The sequence below is a fragment of the Lactuca sativa genome, chromosome 9 (assembly GCF_002870075.4).
Source record: "Lactuca sativa cultivar Salinas chromosome 9, Lsat_Salinas_v11, whole genome shotgun sequence".
In the NCBI taxonomy this organism is placed as follows: domain Eukaryota; kingdom Viridiplantae; phylum Streptophyta; class Magnoliopsida; order Asterales; family Asteraceae; genus Lactuca; species Lactuca sativa.
Genome location: NC_056631.2, coordinates 152,303,277 through 152,320,705, shown reverse-complemented (window position 1 = coordinate 152,320,705; position 17,429 = coordinate 152,303,277). Strand labels below are relative to the sequence as shown.

At 38.9% G+C, this 17,429-nt stretch overlaps 1 non-coding gene and 1 pseudogene across 1 annotated transcript; one reads left to right on the top strand and one right to left on the bottom strand.

Annotated features, from left to right (window-relative positions):
• Nucleotides 1-12,208: 12,208 nt before the first annotated feature.
• On the bottom strand, nt 12,209-16,909 carry LOC128129140 (protein Ycf2-like; annotated as a pseudogene).
• Nucleotides 16,418-16,524, top strand: LOC111896428 (small nucleolar RNA R71). The gene has a single exon (XR_002851892.1). It is a non-coding gene; the product is annotated as a small nucleolar RNA R71 (small nucleolar RNA).
• Nucleotides 16,910-17,429: the final 520 nt, after the last annotated feature.

Genomic DNA, 17,429 nt, shown 5'->3' with positions numbered 1-17,429 from the left:
TTTGGGAAGATCATAGGTGCCTAAACCAGACAACTTTTGGGAGATATTCAAGATAGTTGATTTTAAGTCCTTAATATGACACCCAATATGAAATATTAAGGCTAAGACCCAGCAAACTATTTTATAACTTAGAAGAGGTATGCCGTAATCCAAGCTATAAAATATTTGAAGGTAGGTGAATGACGATTCACCAATTTCCACCAAGATAAACGAAATGTATTATTAGGTTTTAATTGATTTTGAAACTCCTAGATCTTTGAGATTCATTGAACTATTCACAGGCATGTTTCAATCTCGAGTGTGCCCTTCAGGTTTTGTGACTGGGATGCCGAGGATCACAAAACAAGGTGTGAAGTAACCATGCAAATCACTTGGTACCCTTAATAAATTACCCCTCAATCGATGTGCCGGTTAACCACACACGCTCCATCGATACTATGATAAATATTAAGTCACCCTTTACCTACCTTGTTAAGTCCAAGTTAGTGTGCCGGTTAACCACACACGCTCCACTAACGACTTAGACAAAGTGTAAAGTGTAATTTCATGGGTTAGCACCTTATTCACATTTTTCCTAAATAACTAAGATTGGGTATTATTAAGAGTTTAGTTACTTATTATTATCATTAATACTTTTAATGAAGGAGAATTATAGTCTTGTCAAACCCGTTCGGCTAACGACCCTCCACCGGTCAAGCAAGCGGTGGGTGAGAGTGGACACCCATTAAGTTGCCATTTTATAGGAAACAACCTTATACCCACCTTATAGACCGGCTTCGTGAATGAGGCGTACTAGCGGTAAGACTGACTCTACTCTTATACATATATATATTATTAACTTATAATATTATAAAGTATAAGGGTTGAATTTTAACTTTTAAAATTCTAAGGGCTAACTTGGAATTAAAGTATTCATAAGAGAAAACTTTACAAATTCCAAAACTTGAGGGCAAGTTTTGAAACTATTCAAAACTAATTAATTCCATAACTTATGTGTTTAAAGTAGTTTTAATCCAAAAACTTTTCAAGTTCCATAACTTGAGGACAAGTTATGGAAGACTTTAAACTAATAAAAGAACTAACTTTTTCTTTATTTTATAACTTATGGATTTAATTATGGTTACATATTTTTCTTTAATGAAGTGACTCTTGAACTTCCATAACTTGAGGACAAGTTATGGAGTCATAAAAAATTATTCAATGACACAAGACTCTTTATTTTGTAACCATTGCCAACTTTTATGAGTTTTATGAGTCTTTAATGTGACTCTTCATGTAACTTGAGGACAAGTTACACAAACACATTTTATACTCAACTCTTAGATTAAAATGGATTGAAAACAAATATTTCACTCAACATTTCTATTAATCTAAGCAACTCATAAGAACAAGATAATTCAAATCAAACTTTTTCATGTAATTAGTCTAAACCTTGAACTAATACAAAACATGAATCTATTGACAATTATCTTTGAAAATGGAGTAGCATGAACATTACCACATCAAAAACAAGTTTATAAGTTCAAAAACAACTTAGGGTAATGTTCCTAGTCCATTTCTAGCCAAAAACGTCGAATTTATGCTATCTGGGGTTCCAACTCGACGAGTGCACGAACAAACTCGGCGAGTTGGATGCTTTTTGCCTTGGACTCGGCGAGTCTGCTGGGCAGACAGCAACAAAACTCGATTTTTTAGCTTCTATTGCAGGTATAACAAGAAAACAAGCCTAGGCTCTGATACCACTGTTGGGTTATGAGCATTCTAACACTCCTAAGTGTACATGCAACCCTAAATACCTTGGATCTATGTTTTCTCTATTATACATGCAAATAAGAACTTCCAAGGTATTATCCTAATCTAGCATACAAAACAATGACTATAGCAAGATAGAATACATACCTCTTTGGTGTAGAAAGTCTTCATGAAGCTTGAGTGCCTAGTGCCCCAAATGTGACACCTCAAATGGAATCACAATCACCAAAACACTTAGAATAGCTTGAGAGAATTCTACAACTCATGAAATCGGCTAGCCCTTTCACTTCACACACTAGTCTCTCTAGTGGCCGATTTTTTCTCAATAATAAGATGCTTATATAGTTATACAATTAGGGTAAATCCTAATTGTCATGACTTTCCATTTCCTTGGATCCATGGGTTCAAATACACCATGGAGCATCCATGGAGCATCATATGGGTTTTGGCCCAACTAGATAATCCATGGAGCATTAGCCCACTATACAAGCATGGATGATTTACACAATCAACCCATATATTTAATTAGTCTTCTTTTGATCACTTAATTAATCCTAGATTAATTCTTGATCAATACTAATTAAATAATCTCATTACTCTTATTATTAATATACTAGAACTTATAATATATTAATAACCATAAGTGTCTTATTTCTCTCATTATAGTCTATCCAAGTGCATGATGGTATGCAACCCAAATGGACCATGCCGGGTCGGGTCAAGTCTTACCAATTATAGTTATGGACTTAGACATTAATCCAACAGTAATCTATGTGAACAATATTTTATATTTCTTTCTTTGTGTTTTGTCTTCGCTGCCCTTAATGGCAGCCTTAATGTTCGGGAGTCCCACACTCCAACACTGTTTACTTTTGACTATTGGGTATGGATGTTTTTTACTACTGCATATATTCTATTTTTTAGTTGCTTTGTGTATGGTTTATGTTGGCCATCACACAGTATTTATGCAGGGTTTACTGATATCCCTGGTTTGAGTTCTTTTCGTTGTGAAGTTCTTGTGCTTTTCTAATGCTGGTCTTTTAGAAATTTGTTCTAATTTGCTTATTAAACACCCGAGGTGTAGCCAATATCGTCATCCTATGGCTCATCTGATTATGATTTTCTCATTAGTGGAAGGTTATGACTCTTCTACACTAATGTCACAAGTTCTTTTGTATGTTTGCTACAATGTGATTGATGAACATGTTTTGGGTGAAAGCTTACGAACCTTTTTGATACAAACCCTTGGGCTGCCTTCTTATACTGGTTTCTCTCATCTAACGTTGGATGATCTGTCCTTTTTGTCACACGGTAAACATACATAGCCTCTTTATTTTATTTTTTAAGCTTGAAAATAAGGAGCATCTGAATTGCCCTTTCAGCAGTTTTTTCTAGTTTTGTTGTCAGAGTGTTATAAGACTGAAGGAGGTAAAGTATTTTTTTTCTGATTACGTTTACATGTCAAAACTAATATACAATGCCTTTGCTAGCATTGAATCTATCATTAACACTCGATTAAGAACAAAAATGATGCAGGCTCTGCGCATTCAGAGTTCTTGGAATGGCACGCTCGTCCTGAGCTTCTAGGACATAAGTACCAGTCTTATGGGCTTCCACAAGTTTGTATGGTCCTTCCCAAGTAACACTAAGTTTCCCCAATGGCTCGGCATGACTGGACTCATTTTTCCTTAGCACCCATTCTCAAACTTTGAAAATATTGACTTGGACTTGTCCGTTGTAATAGTTGTCGGTGCGGGATTTATCTAGTGCTTGGCACATTTGTGTAACCTCACATTTTGCTTCGAGCATGTCCACGTCCTGGCATCTCCCCTCTTCATTGGCTGGTTCCTCGAAACTTTCTGTTCACAGGGAGCCTGCCGCTATTTCCAAGGGGAGGACTGCTTCCATCCCATAAGTTAGACTAAATGGTATTTCTCCCATGCTTGACCTTGTTGTGGTACGATATGACCAAAACACAGTCGGGAGCTCATCTACCCAGACGAACATTGAACTGAGTAGCCATTTCTTCAAACCTTTGACTATGGTTTTGTTTGATATCTCAGTCTGTCCATTGGCCTGAGGGTGCGCTGCTGACATAAACCAGCGATGAATTTTTTTTTCTTCGCACCACTCTTTGAAGGGACTTCCTTCAAATTGTGTATCGTTATCACTTATGAGGATTCTATGAGTGCCAAAACGAGCCAATATGTTCTTGGTCATGAACTTTATCATTTGCTTTCCACTAATGGTACCCAGTGGTTCTGCCTCTATCCGTTTGGTAAAATAATCCCCAGCCACCACAAAAACTTCACCCCACCCCCCCCCCCCCCCCGACGTTGGTGGGAATGGTCCCACTATGTCAATCCCCCATTGATGGAAGCGACAGGGGATGGTGATGCTAGTTAATGGCAAGGCCAGTTGATTTGGAAAGGAGTGAATGACTGGCATTCTTTGCATTTCTGGTTAGGGTTGCGGCGTCGTTGTACACGTCTGGACAATATACCCCTAGGCGGATTATTTTGGCTATGAGCGCACGAGCGCCTTCGTGTACTGTCGTGTCCCCGAAATAAACATCTTCTAGGAACATTTGCCCCTTTGTTTTACAGACGCACTTCAGCCATGGGTTTAAATACCCTCTTCGGTAAAGTTGGTTGTCCCTGATTGTAAAATGAGATATAACATATACGTTCTGAAATCGTGTATTTTAAATTATAAAAGAGAATAATATTATGTGAAATTGAGTGTTGAGTTCTAACGGATAGTTTTTACTAGAAATGAAGTAAAACTATGTTTAGAATCACTCCTAAAATATTGGAAGTCTTATGAGATTCCAATTAATAGCCAAATAATTAAAATTTAGCAAAAATATAAAATTTGAAATAAGTAAAATATTATTATTGAAAGTTGTAGATAATCTTGTTAGAAACATTTAGGCGAAAACCTCGTCGAAATCCGAGTTATAACGAAGAAGTTATGACCAATCGAAGATCCGCGATAAAACCGGCACGACGCCGAATGACGTAAAAAGTGAGTTTTTGATAAACTATTTTTTAGCATTAGTAATCTAAATGAAAGTTGTAGTATTCGTTAAACCGAAAAGTTCGATAAAAAGAACGCCAAAATCTGACTTCGTATGAGGAAGTTATGATTTTTCGAAGTTTTAGCTAAGCAGTAGACAGCTAAAAACTTAAATTTTAGATCGAGTGATTTTTAGCCGACACAACCTAAACGAGAATTGAAGGTCTCGTCATTTGTAGTACAACGGTAAAAAGTCTGACGAAAACGGACGTCGGATGAAGAAGTTATGAATTTTTAACGGATTATCATGTCCCGGTCTGTTAAAAATAATAATATAAAGATAAAAGTCAAAATTTGCCGACGAAGTCTAAACGAAAGTTGTACATCATAATTTTAGCTACGCGTGCATATAAAGAACGTAAAAAACGGAGCTTGTATGCAAAAGTTATGGATTTTACAAGATTTGACACATTTTTTATTTAATTTTCGCATGAATAGTGTTGATCCACGTTGCAATTTCTGATTAGACTGCAGCCTCGCTGGCACCTTCCGATTGGTCCGATACCGTGTCCGCCTCGTTTCCGACGTCGTGACTCACCCTCGCCCTGATCCGACGCGTGTCGCGATGAGTCGTCCGAAGCTGCTTAGTCACCCGGTGACTCCTCGCAACCAAAGACGCCTGTTGCGTCCGAAGCGAGCCACCTGGAGCCCTCGCATGCGCGCCATCTGGTCCTCTCGCGAGCTATCATCTATCTCGCTAACTCCTCCTTCTGATCAGCGAACCCTCGCATCTCCTCCCTATAAATTCAAGGCCAGCAAGCCTTGCCGAGGAATTTTAGAAAATTGCCATTTTTGGCCCCCTTTTCCATATTTTGACTATTTTGACATCCCCCGAAGCCCCGGTGTCAATTTTAACACCCGAAACACGCCCCGAAGTGCCGTGAAGCCCGAAAAATTTATCTTTTCGGTTTTGAAGCTCTACCTTTTTAGAGTCCGGTTTTTAGCTAATTCTCCCAGTTTTCAACAAATAAAGTCATATTTGGAGTCGATATGCTGCTCAAATTACTATTTTAACCCCCGATTATCTTAAGGTGAGTTCAATATATAGGAACAATTATATGTTATGTGTTATACGTGCTATGTGCTTTTCAGTGTTATTATTCCGAGTTATTTTCCCGTGTTATTTTTATTCGTTATTTTTAATAAGCAAAGTTATACCTTTGACCATGTGATCAGTGAAAGGACTTAGATTCACGGTGGTACTGGTATGTAGCCTCTGGCCATGTAGAACATGTCTCGGAAGAGAATGACTTCTATTCTATGGCATTGGCAGAAGGTTAGATAGGAATGGTATGTAGCCTCTGACCATGTAGAGCATGACCCTGTAAGAGAATGAACTCTATTCTATGGTACTGGCAAATGGTTAGACATGGCTATAAGCCTGAAATCTACCAAAATGTTAATCAGAAATTATATGTCTTCTGTGCCATTTGGGCCAAAGCTTTATTGATGCATATCAAGTATTGAAATCATTATGTCTCATTGATCGTAAATAATCAAATCAAATCTTGAGTTGATATTGAAAGCCTGACATATGATACGCATATGCTATTGTTGTTCTTCTTCCCTTTTGCTTCTGTCATATCGGTATATATAAGGCATAAGATTATATTGTATCTATTTATTGAATTCACTAAGCGTTATCGCTTATCCCTCTCAATTTTTAACAATTGCAGGTGATGAGTATCCAATTTAGTTTTATACTACTGAAAGATTTAGAATAGTTAATACTATTTCTTTGTATTCTAATGTTCAAGTATGTATATGAATAATAGATTCCTGGGTAGATATGAAATTTAATAAAACTTAGTCGGTTCGTATCCAATCTTTTGTAATCAGTTTATAAATATAAAATATTGTTTTATAAATATGCATGTAGCATGTTTTGAGGAAGTAACTTAAGAATAATGTTGGAATAGTATGAACGTTTGGGTCTTTCATAAATACTAAAGTTGGGGTCTTTCAGAGATGCCCTGATTTTGACTTTTCTCACCTCCTCTGGGTCATCCGGGAGCACGTCATGGCACAAGTAATCGACATAGGTTTTGTCCATTCTGGAGTAGTCGAAATTGTATTAACCCTTTGGTTATCGATACTTCTCTCTGGGAGTACTTAAAATAGCACTTTCTTCATTAGGTGATCATATGAAGTAGAGGCTAGCTTGCTGAGAGCGTCTGCCCTTGCATTCTTTCCCTGGGAGATTTGTTTTATTGAAAATCTTTTGGATGTTATGGTTAAACTACAGACTGTATCTAGGTATTTCTTCATCCTAGTGTCCTTTTCCTCATATTTTCCATTTATTTGGTTCGTAAAAAGTAACGAATCACTAAGAGTCGCTAGTTGTTTTGCAACAACCTCTTTGGCTAGCCTTACATCCGCTAGGAGTGCTTCGTACTCTGCCTCATTGTTTGATACTTGGAATTCGAATCGCAGTGCGTTAGTAATCTCTTCACCCTTGGTGCTTTATAGGATTAGGCATGCACATGAGCCTTCCATACTTGTTGCGCCATCAGTGTATAAATTCCAAAGCTAGTTGCCAGCTTCAGGCTCTAAAGGATCACATAAATTGTCGTCAGCACTCCCTTATTAGTATCTGAAATCTCGACCTGGGAGTATGCGAGGGCCTGGGCCTTGATGCTGGTCCTGGGGTGGTAATGAATATCATGTTCGCTTAGTTCAATGGCCCATTTTGCCAGGTGTCCAGACTTTTCCAGCCTTAGCAGCACTTGCTTTATTGGGTAACTAGTCCGAACATCCACCTTGTGGGCTTGAAAATACCTTCGCAGCCATCTGACAGCATATACCAGGGTGAGGACCAACTTTTATTAGGTCGGGTAATTGACCTCCGGTCCTTGAAGGGCCCTACTAACAAAATGGATGGGGACCTACTTTCCTTCCCTCTCCACTTCTAACACAGATGAGATAACTTCTTCAGAAGCCACTAAATACATATGTAATGTCTCCCTGGGTAGCGGGCAAGTAAGAGCCAATAGTTGGTGTAAGGCATCTTTCAGTTGTCACATTGTCGCACCTGCTTTTTCTGTCCATTTGAACTGCTTTTTTTAGGCACCCTTTGAGTGTTTGGTACAGATGAAACGCCTTTTCTGCAGATTTGACAATGAATCTTCCCAATGCCGTCAACCTGCCATTGATCTCCTGTACACCATTGAGGTTATGGGGAGTTTTTTACTCAAGGAATTCATGGATTTTGGTGGGGTTAGGCAGAATCCCTTCCTTGGATATTTGATACCCAAGGAATTGCCCTTCCTCTACCCCAAAAGTACACTTAGTTGGGTTTAATTTGATATGCGCTTTGGCTAGCGTTTTGAAAGCTTCTTCCACATTGTGGAGCAATGTTTCTTCATTACAACTTTTGACTACCATGTCATTGACGTAGACTTCGATGTTTCTACCGATTTGATCAGCAAATATCTTGTCCATTAGCATCTGATATGTATCATTCACCAGATCGGCCACTACTGTGTTTATAGCTCTGTTTCGGTATTCTATCTGGCCCCTCTTCTTTTGTTTAACCGGATTACTTTCAAGTATGATATTAAGGTTGTGTTCTATAACCTGTCGATCAATGCTTATCAGATTTGTTGGTTTCCAGGCGAAGAGAGTGGAGTATTGCTTCACGAGTGCTGCCAGTTGTGCCCTGATCTCGTATGATAGGTGAGCGTTAATTCGCATGAGCTGTTCTGGATATTCCATGTTTATTTGGTATTTCTTGCTGGAACATCCCTCCTTCGACTTCTTTGTTAGTCACACCAGCTCGGGAACGGCTATGATCTGGTAGCAATGTTGTGCCCTGATGTTTGTGGAGAGGATTGTCATTGACCCTTGGCACATGCTAAATTTAACTATGCCATGGATCGTCGATGGTACAAAGTGTAACAAGGAGATTGCCAACTGTCCAAGCAAAATATTGTGCTTTGCTAGATACCGGATCACGGAGAACTCGATTGTTCTTGTGATTTTGTCGCTCTCGTCGCGACTGATCATTGTTAGGGGCAGCCGAATAGTGCTCGATGGCCACAAGCTATGCCTGGTGAATTCTAACAATGGCCCACCAGTTGGCGGGTGTAGCCCCTCCATCCACGCATCTAGTAGTTGTCGGAAACAATGCTCGTAGACTATATCAGAGCAACTACCATTGCCAATGTCTATTCGATGGACTTTCGTGTTCTGAATGAATCCATATATTAGGAGAGGATACCACACATCCTAGTTCATTGGTCTGGGATCACTGCTCGAAAAACTAATATTAAGTAGATTTCTCGAGAGTACCTCTATCTCATACTCCGCTTGATGAGTTATGTTTCTCTTACGAGACTTAGAGACGTTGAGTACCTCCGTGTCGTCATATGAAATTTTCTACAATAGAGCGGGATGAAATATCGTCGTCTGAGGTAGTGAACCATCCAACGACAGATGCCGAAGACTGCTCTGGAGTACTGGGTCTACTATTTCTGCCATAGGTGGTGGATCTATGCCGTTAGCACCTAGATTGAGGCATGTGTTCTATACTCGTGGTGACGGCCATTAATTATCATTACCAGTATTCTGAATACATCTCCCACTGCGGTCACATATGCGGTTGGATGTAGATCCCCCATTTGCGGAGGACAAACATCGTTTGTTTGTTGTATCACTTTGAGGATATGTCTGGATGGCGCTAAATGTTCTGACATGGTCTTCAGGGAAATGGAATGTTGGATGAAGGATCAGACCTTGATGTTTTCCTTACAAAATAACATAGAAAGATTGTTAAAGGACGTCCGGGTGTTCTTTCGGGACGTCACTCCAAAGATCAAGTTAGTTTGAGAGAGAGAGAGAGAGAGAGAGTTAAGGTAAATTTAGTGTGGAAGAAGATGGATCCCTTCCTTGAGTTGGAAGAGATCATTTTATACTTGTTTACTAACGGATCATGGGGACCTTCTCCAGTGAGTGTCGCATGTGGTCTCCTCTTAATGGAAGTATTATTCCTATGTTAACTAACTATTAAGTGACATCAGTTCTGATCGTCACCTAGGCTTTTTGTCATGCCCTAATTAGTCATGAGTGAATGAGAAGTTCACGGGGAATATATTTTCCTCGTGAGCTAAAGTGAACAGTTACCATGGTGCTGGATCACTTAGACCAAGACTGGGTATTGGCCAAGGTTCCGGCGTGATAACGTCTTAGTTATGCTTTTTGTTATATTTAACATGGCCGTACAAAGTAACGTTAATAGGTAGGGACTCTGTCATAACGGTCCATCGTCAAGAAAGGATGAATGATAGAAAAGAAAATTATGCAAAATGCTTGAGTCACTACAATGAAAGGAAGGAAAGGAGGCAAAGATGAAAGGTCTTGGGTAAAGGGAGGATCTTAAAGGCAAAACTGGCGTCACGGACCGTCTCATGATGGATCTGACACACATCGACGGCGTTGTCTAAAGACTATCGAATGCTAGAGATAATCTCAAACATACATGTGTTGTAATATAGGCTCGAACAGCAATGCTACCAAGCCAACGCGTACGCCTACAAGCCTAAGGGACTTGCTAATGTATCCCTCATGAAAAACATAAAAGAAGGAGAAGTCAAACTTGCAACAAGCTTGGCCTAGTTAGAATCTAGTCGTATCCAGTCTAAGGCCAACGGCAGGCCTCCGCCAATGCGGATTCACTGGTATGGTGGTTAAGGGGCAATACTATGCCTCTCCCTCTTCTCCTAGAAGAAATACCCCGAAAAATGTGGAACCAATTAGAGAGTTCCACTTGCCCATTTGCAACAACCACGATCATCATAATATCGAAGATTCTCCTCCAGCTAATGAAGTGATGAGACAAAAAGACGTGATGAAGGATCCTTCAATACGGATCTGCCATGTCACGTCTCATGAGAGGAGGCTCAACATAATTAGTTAGCAGGCACGCGCCTCTCGATCAGGTATAAAAGGACCCTTCATGCTCATGAAGAAGGGGACGAAACTCTTTTTCTCTGAGAATTACCCTATCTTTTCTCAGAATAAATTCTAACTTGATCGTTGGAGCTTCGTCCTGGGACTCCCTCCCGGACGTCATCTAACGATCATCTCTTTCTTTTGTAGTATGATATTAGTAGAAGGAACCAGTACAACACTCACCCTCAGTCTCGATCCAACCATCTCCGATATATCATAACAAAAACTAAATTGGTCTTTTCACACCTAGCAAGCATCAAATCAATGTTAGAAAGACAATTATTAAAAGAAGAGCCAAAGACAGAAAATTCGTCCATAAAAACTTCAATAAATTTTTCCACCATGTCGTGGAATATAGCCGTCATGCATCGTGGAAAAGTAGACGACGCATTCCAATGCCTAAAAGACATGTGTCGATATGCAAATTTTCCACTGGGACAAGTGAATGTCGTCTGCTCTTGATCAATTGGGTCAATGGGAATTTGGAAGTAACCAGAAAATCCATCTAGAAAACAATAATAGCAATGACGAGACAGTTACTAAAGCATTTGATCTATAAAAGGAAGAAGGAAATGGTGTTTGCAAGTGACATCATTTAGCTTTCGGTAATCGATGCACACTCGCCAGCCGTTTACTGTGTGTGAACGTATAAGCTCATTCTTCTCGTTCGTTATGACCATCATCCCTCCTTTCTTTGGCACTACTTGAACTGGACTCACTCATTGGTTTTCGGTGATGGAGTATATGATCCCCGCATCTAAAAGTTTGACAACCTTCTTCTTGACCACCTCTTGCATGTTTTGGTTTAGTCGTTCTGATGTTGTACTATCAGTTTCATGCTCTCTTCGAGGTTGATCTTGTGTGAGCAATAGGAAGGACGAATGCCCTTGATGTCAGTTATTCTCCAAGAAATGGCATTCTTCCTCTTCTATAAAACTTTAACAACACTCTCTTTTTCGGTTGGTGTGAGGTCAAAAGAAATAATCATCGACTTTTGGTCATCCTTTTCCAGAAAAGCATATTCCAAGTGTTATGGAAAAGTTTTCAACTCCAATTGTGTCTTTGGAACACTAAAAACGGCAGGAGTATCAATAGAACACGCCGTGTTGTACTCATTTAACCCGCCTGATTGCATTTTTACACCCGAAACCTCGTGTTGGTCTCCTCAACACATCGTGTTTGTTCTTTAGTGTGCCTTGTGATTTCTTCAAATTCGCTTTCTTCAAGTAACCTCCCTATCTCCTTCAGAACTTTTTCAGCATCAAAGTCACCTTCTGAAAGGAAGCGAATCCACCCACCTTGTCTTCTTTCCATTCTGCCAATTCTTTTTCCATTACTTCTTCAAATGTGCCTACCGAGAAGACTTTTTCATCACTAAACCATGAATGCTTCATTGGTCTATCGACTCCAAAGGTGACTGAATCATCTCCTACCCGGAGAGTAAGCTTGGACTCAAGTTATACATTTCGTCACCACTTTGTGGAAAAGCCTTAGGTATGAATATGTTAGATACCTGTGACTCGGTCGCTGAAATAGTATCTCTTCCCCAAAAAACATGTTTTTTTTACCGACGCACAAAGAAAATATTTTGTTCCGAATGAAAAAGATATTGAGGAATTGTCCATACGTAAAATCATAATTATTGATACAGGCCTTTTCCACATAAAAGGGGAATCTTTTGTTACAATAGAAGTAGAAGTGATGTGGATTATTGAAGAATCAAAGTTGATTTGCTTTATAAAAAGAAGATCTCAATGAACTTCTATGAAATGATTTCACGGGATTCAGCCAATTGTATTGATCGTGGAATATCATTGAGATATAGGAATCCATGTTATCAAAGGATTTGTTGCGATTATTTCCAGTATGGAATGAGTCAATCATCCACTTTGGTATCTTATTGAACAAAAATGGTGATATTGTTCCTCCATTGATCAAGAATTTAGATTTTTGGCAAGTCTCATGATCAGCCAATAAGAAGGGTTTCAATTTTTTCAAATGAACGATTTGAAGACCTATTGATTCTAAAAACTGTGGATCATTCGGACCTTTCAATTCATAGATGTAGATCTAGGACCTATGAATGGGGATATTCCCGAAACTGACAAAACAAAAAAGGAAGTGAGTTAGACAAAAAAAAAGAAGCAACTTGGACAAAAAGAAATGAAGTGGCTTAGACAAATCTTTTTTGTCGATAACCTCAGACCAATCAATCGAATATTGATTAATACGTAACCGATCAAACACTACTTAAAAACGGCTCTTCTGCTCAGAAACGAAATGTTCCTGGAAATTCTTGCTCACAGTGGACCATTTGTATCTATATGCATCAGGATCCCGATTCATGGATCTCTTGGTTCGAGAAAAAAAAAATAAGAGGATCAAACCATCTCTTCTGACTCTTTTTCAAATTCGATAAATGTTGGTTGATCATATATTTCATTAGAGCTCATTGATTCAGAGTATCCTTTCCTATTTGATCCCTTTGAATTCCATATTTGAAGTTGCGATCGGATCTATTCATTAAAAAGAATCGATTCAATACATTTCTTATGTACCTATGGGTGCTATGTTGGATTTGAATCAGATTTCGGATCAATGTATATTGATTGGCTGCCTCCATTATATTGTTGCTAGCAAATACCACTATTTTTGGTTTTGGCTCTTCCAAATCATTCCCGCAGGAGATCTGGACCCTTTTTTTCTGATCCTTCGATAAAAAGATTCATTCTCTTCATAAAAAATAGGAAGTAGAACCAATAAAACCAATAAAGATGTCGTTTTCCATTCATACCTGGAGTTGAATACCCCATTCAAGAATTGTTTTGGATCCAATCCATAGGAATCAATAGAAAAGGCAAATCTCTTATGATACACCAGATCCGGCTCAGTTATTGATAGTGTGAATAAATCTGCCAGTTCTTGAAATCTCTCTTCTGATTCAAAATCATGGTGTAACGTGTATCCTCCCCTGTTCCGGTCATGGAATAGATGAAATAAATCAAAAAATGGATTTTTGTTCAAGAATGAAATCTTGTTATAACTGTCCATATTCGGTTCATCCTTTGGAACCATATCACATCCCGAATCTGATGAAATAGGATGAATTGAGACGGTATTTTGTAAATACGTAATTATCTTGAATAGATTAACCATTTCTTTATTTTCCGATCGCCTGAGAAAAGAAAGATCTTGTTGTTTCTTCAACAATTTCTGATCTCTAGTGGACCTCTTAGTAGGATTCGAACCCAGATGAAATTCTGACCATCTGTCAGAGAAAACAGAACGAACGGATCTTGTAGGATTCCCAAGAAATTCTTCGATTTCTTCTGGAAGCAGATGATTAATCATCTGCTTCTCACGTTCCATGAATAGCCGGGACATTGAGGAATATCCAGAAAGGCATTTCGGGAATCGGTTTGATTCTATCTCTGTTCCTTCCGTTTGAAGAAAGGAAGGATCCCAAAGAATCGATCTTTCTTTTAGTTGTTGAATCTCTCTTTGATTGATCAATGTGTCATATTCCGAATCCTCATTACTAATGGAATCAAAATGATCTCTGGATTGATCAGAAGATCGTTTCAATTGGCTAGAATCCCTTACTTGAACGAAAGTAGATCTTGTGGAATCATATTGAATATTTGACGATACATTCCGTACCTTGCGAAAAAACCGATCCTTGATTACCAGCCACACATTGTCTAACCAAATCAAATTCTCTCTCGATACGTTCCTCAAAAGATCCGATTCGGGCATATTCTTCCCCCAACTAACGAAGAGATCTTGGAGGAATTGCCACATATGAAATTGAGCACAATTTTGCAAAGAAATAGCCAACTTATTTCTCGAGAAAAGATGGGAAACATGCTCAATATCATTTGATTTAATAGTTGACCCAGCCCCTTGTTGTATGAAAAAACCCTCCACTTCAATTGGTATTTTTTTCACGAAAAGCAGACATGATATAACAAATCCAGTGTTTCACTAAGATTTCGAACAAGATGCACGAGCCACTCTTTCTCTTATATACGGTATTTTAAGATAGTGATTTGAATGCCTATCCCCTGCCTATGCTAAGCCTTTACTACCTACCCTTACCTGTCCGCCTTGAACTACTGCGCCTGCGCATACCTATTCTTGCTCCATCCAGAAAGTAGCTTGAACAGGCATTGTAAAGATAAATAGCCAGTAGAAAGAACTATTCCCAAGCTAGAGAGGTGGGAGAGGAGGGAAATTGAAGTGGATCTCCTATCTATATTCGATAGCTTGAAGAGGGCGGATTTAGAAAGCAAAATTTTCATTGAAAGCGATTGTGCCTACCACAGTCAAGTTCGGTATTTACTAGCAAGGAAAAGGGTAGTACTTCCACCAAATTAACCAATGCATAATATGTAGCCAAATTCCTGAATTGACAAGGCAAAGTTAAACTCCCCGGGACTCCAATTTTCTTTTTTAGATTATTTAACATTTCGGTTGAGCAATTTTCATTCAGAACCACCTTAGATGCTTCCTCTATCTTCTTTCTATTTGTGAGAAGGTCTTTTAAAAACTAGGCATTCTTGGGCATATGAGCTACCGCCTTGATGAAAGGAATTTTTAATTGGTAGGCCTTTATGTGTTCCTGAACTTCTTGGAATCTTCATTCTGGTTGTCTTGTCTTGCTCGGCTCAGGAATGGCAATGGAGGCTGATATCGCTTCATCGGAGGGATTTTTTTTTCTTCTGTCGGCAAACACGTTTTGTTCTTCTCTAGAACATGTCGTGTTCAATCGTCAGTTATTGATTCTTGCTTTACTACTTCTTCTTCCTACACTACTTTTGGATCTTCATTTGGGATTGGGGTTAAGGGGGTGAATATTTTACCACTTATAGTTGTCACAACATTGATATGCACCTCCTAAGATTTTTCTCAGTGTTGCTTGGAAGTCCGCCTGGTGACCGCTCATTGAATTGTTTTGCAAGGTGGCCAAGTTGCTTCTCAATATTAAGGATTGAAGCTTGTTGATTTCGTATTAAGGATTGCTGGTCTTGCATCATAGCATACTGATCTCTTATTGCAACATCAGTCTCCTCATGTCTCTTATAGGATGTGGATGCAATACATGTAAGCATGACTTCAAAATCCAACTTCTTTTCTTGTACTCGCACTTCTATTTGATAAAACCCTCTCTTCTTTTGCTTGTATTTTCCCCTTCGCCTTCTTGTAGTGGTCATAGGGTAGCCATTCCTTCTTAAGTTTTCTCAAATCTTCATTGTACCTATCCTCGCTTGAATAACAAACTTGAGCGTTTCAGTTTCCGTTCTCGTCAATGTCACAATAATTGGTTAGGTAAGGGCCGCTACAGTTATCACACCCCACACGGATAGTGTGGATGGATTGGTCCATGTTTGTCATCCTACGATCCATGCTATCCAACTTAGCCATCATCGCGGCCATATCATTTGAAACTAAGTTCACCGTTCCTCAAGTTGATTCGTTGCATGGGTTATGATATTCTCTTGAGTGTTTAGAGAATTCTTCAATTAAATTTTTGATAACAGTTATTGCTTTCTTTGTAAGTGGACCTTGGAAGTCAATGAGGTGCCTAGTTGTAACATTTACTCCATCATATAAGATGGATACCTCTTGTTGAGTATTAAGGTCGTTCTATGGACAGTTTCTCAGCAAACCTTTGTACCTCTCCCATGCTTCATAAAGTAACTCGCCTCTTTGTTGTCCGAAATTTGAAATTGCTTTTAGTAATTTTGAGACCTTTCTAGGTAGGGTAGAACTGTTGAATTAACTCTTCGTGCACTTTTTCCCATGTTGTTTTGGATCCTGGAGGTAGTGCCTTTAACTAATCCTTCACGGCTCCCTTGAACATAATTGGTAGCATCCTAAGTAGCACAGTCTTGTGTGGCACATTTGTGATGTTGAAGTAGTCGGCTATGTCGTTAACCTCGTCAATGTGTTTATAGGCATCTTCGTGATCCTTCCCATAAAATGGGATGTCCTTTAATTGAGCAAGAATGTGACCCTTCAACTCAAAGTCTGTTGTCGCCAGAATGGCGGGTTGAACAAGACATGGTCCAGTATCCTCACACATCTTCTTCTTGTACTCTTCCATGGATATGTCCGCAATATTCACCATCTTTTCTTCTGGTTTGGGTTACTTGGGTCTTCCGGGCTCGTGGTCCGCTGTCTTTTCTTCTTGATTTTTCTCGAAGCTTTCACAACCGCTTGATTCCCCAATTGCTTTGCCTTTCTTTTTACGCAAGATTTGAATTTAGATCTTCCAATGGTGGTACTACTGTAGAATTAGAGCTCTGGGTCATAAACTAACTAAAACCAAATAGAAAATTACGCGTAAAACAAACAAAAACGAAAACTGGAAATACGTCAAACACATCTTGTTCATATTTGACTACAATGTGTTCAATCGTAAAAACAAAAAAAACAGAAACGAAAATTAAAGCAAAAAAATTGTAACGTTATATGAGATAAATCTCACACAAAGGATCGATAACACTAGAAAATAAAATTAACTATTTCAAACCGTTCCCTGACAACGATGCCAAAAACTTGATACGTGTGAAACGGATTAGTTTTAATCCTAACTAACTTAAACAAAAACAAACACACGGTAGGCATTATACCTATCTATTAGCAAC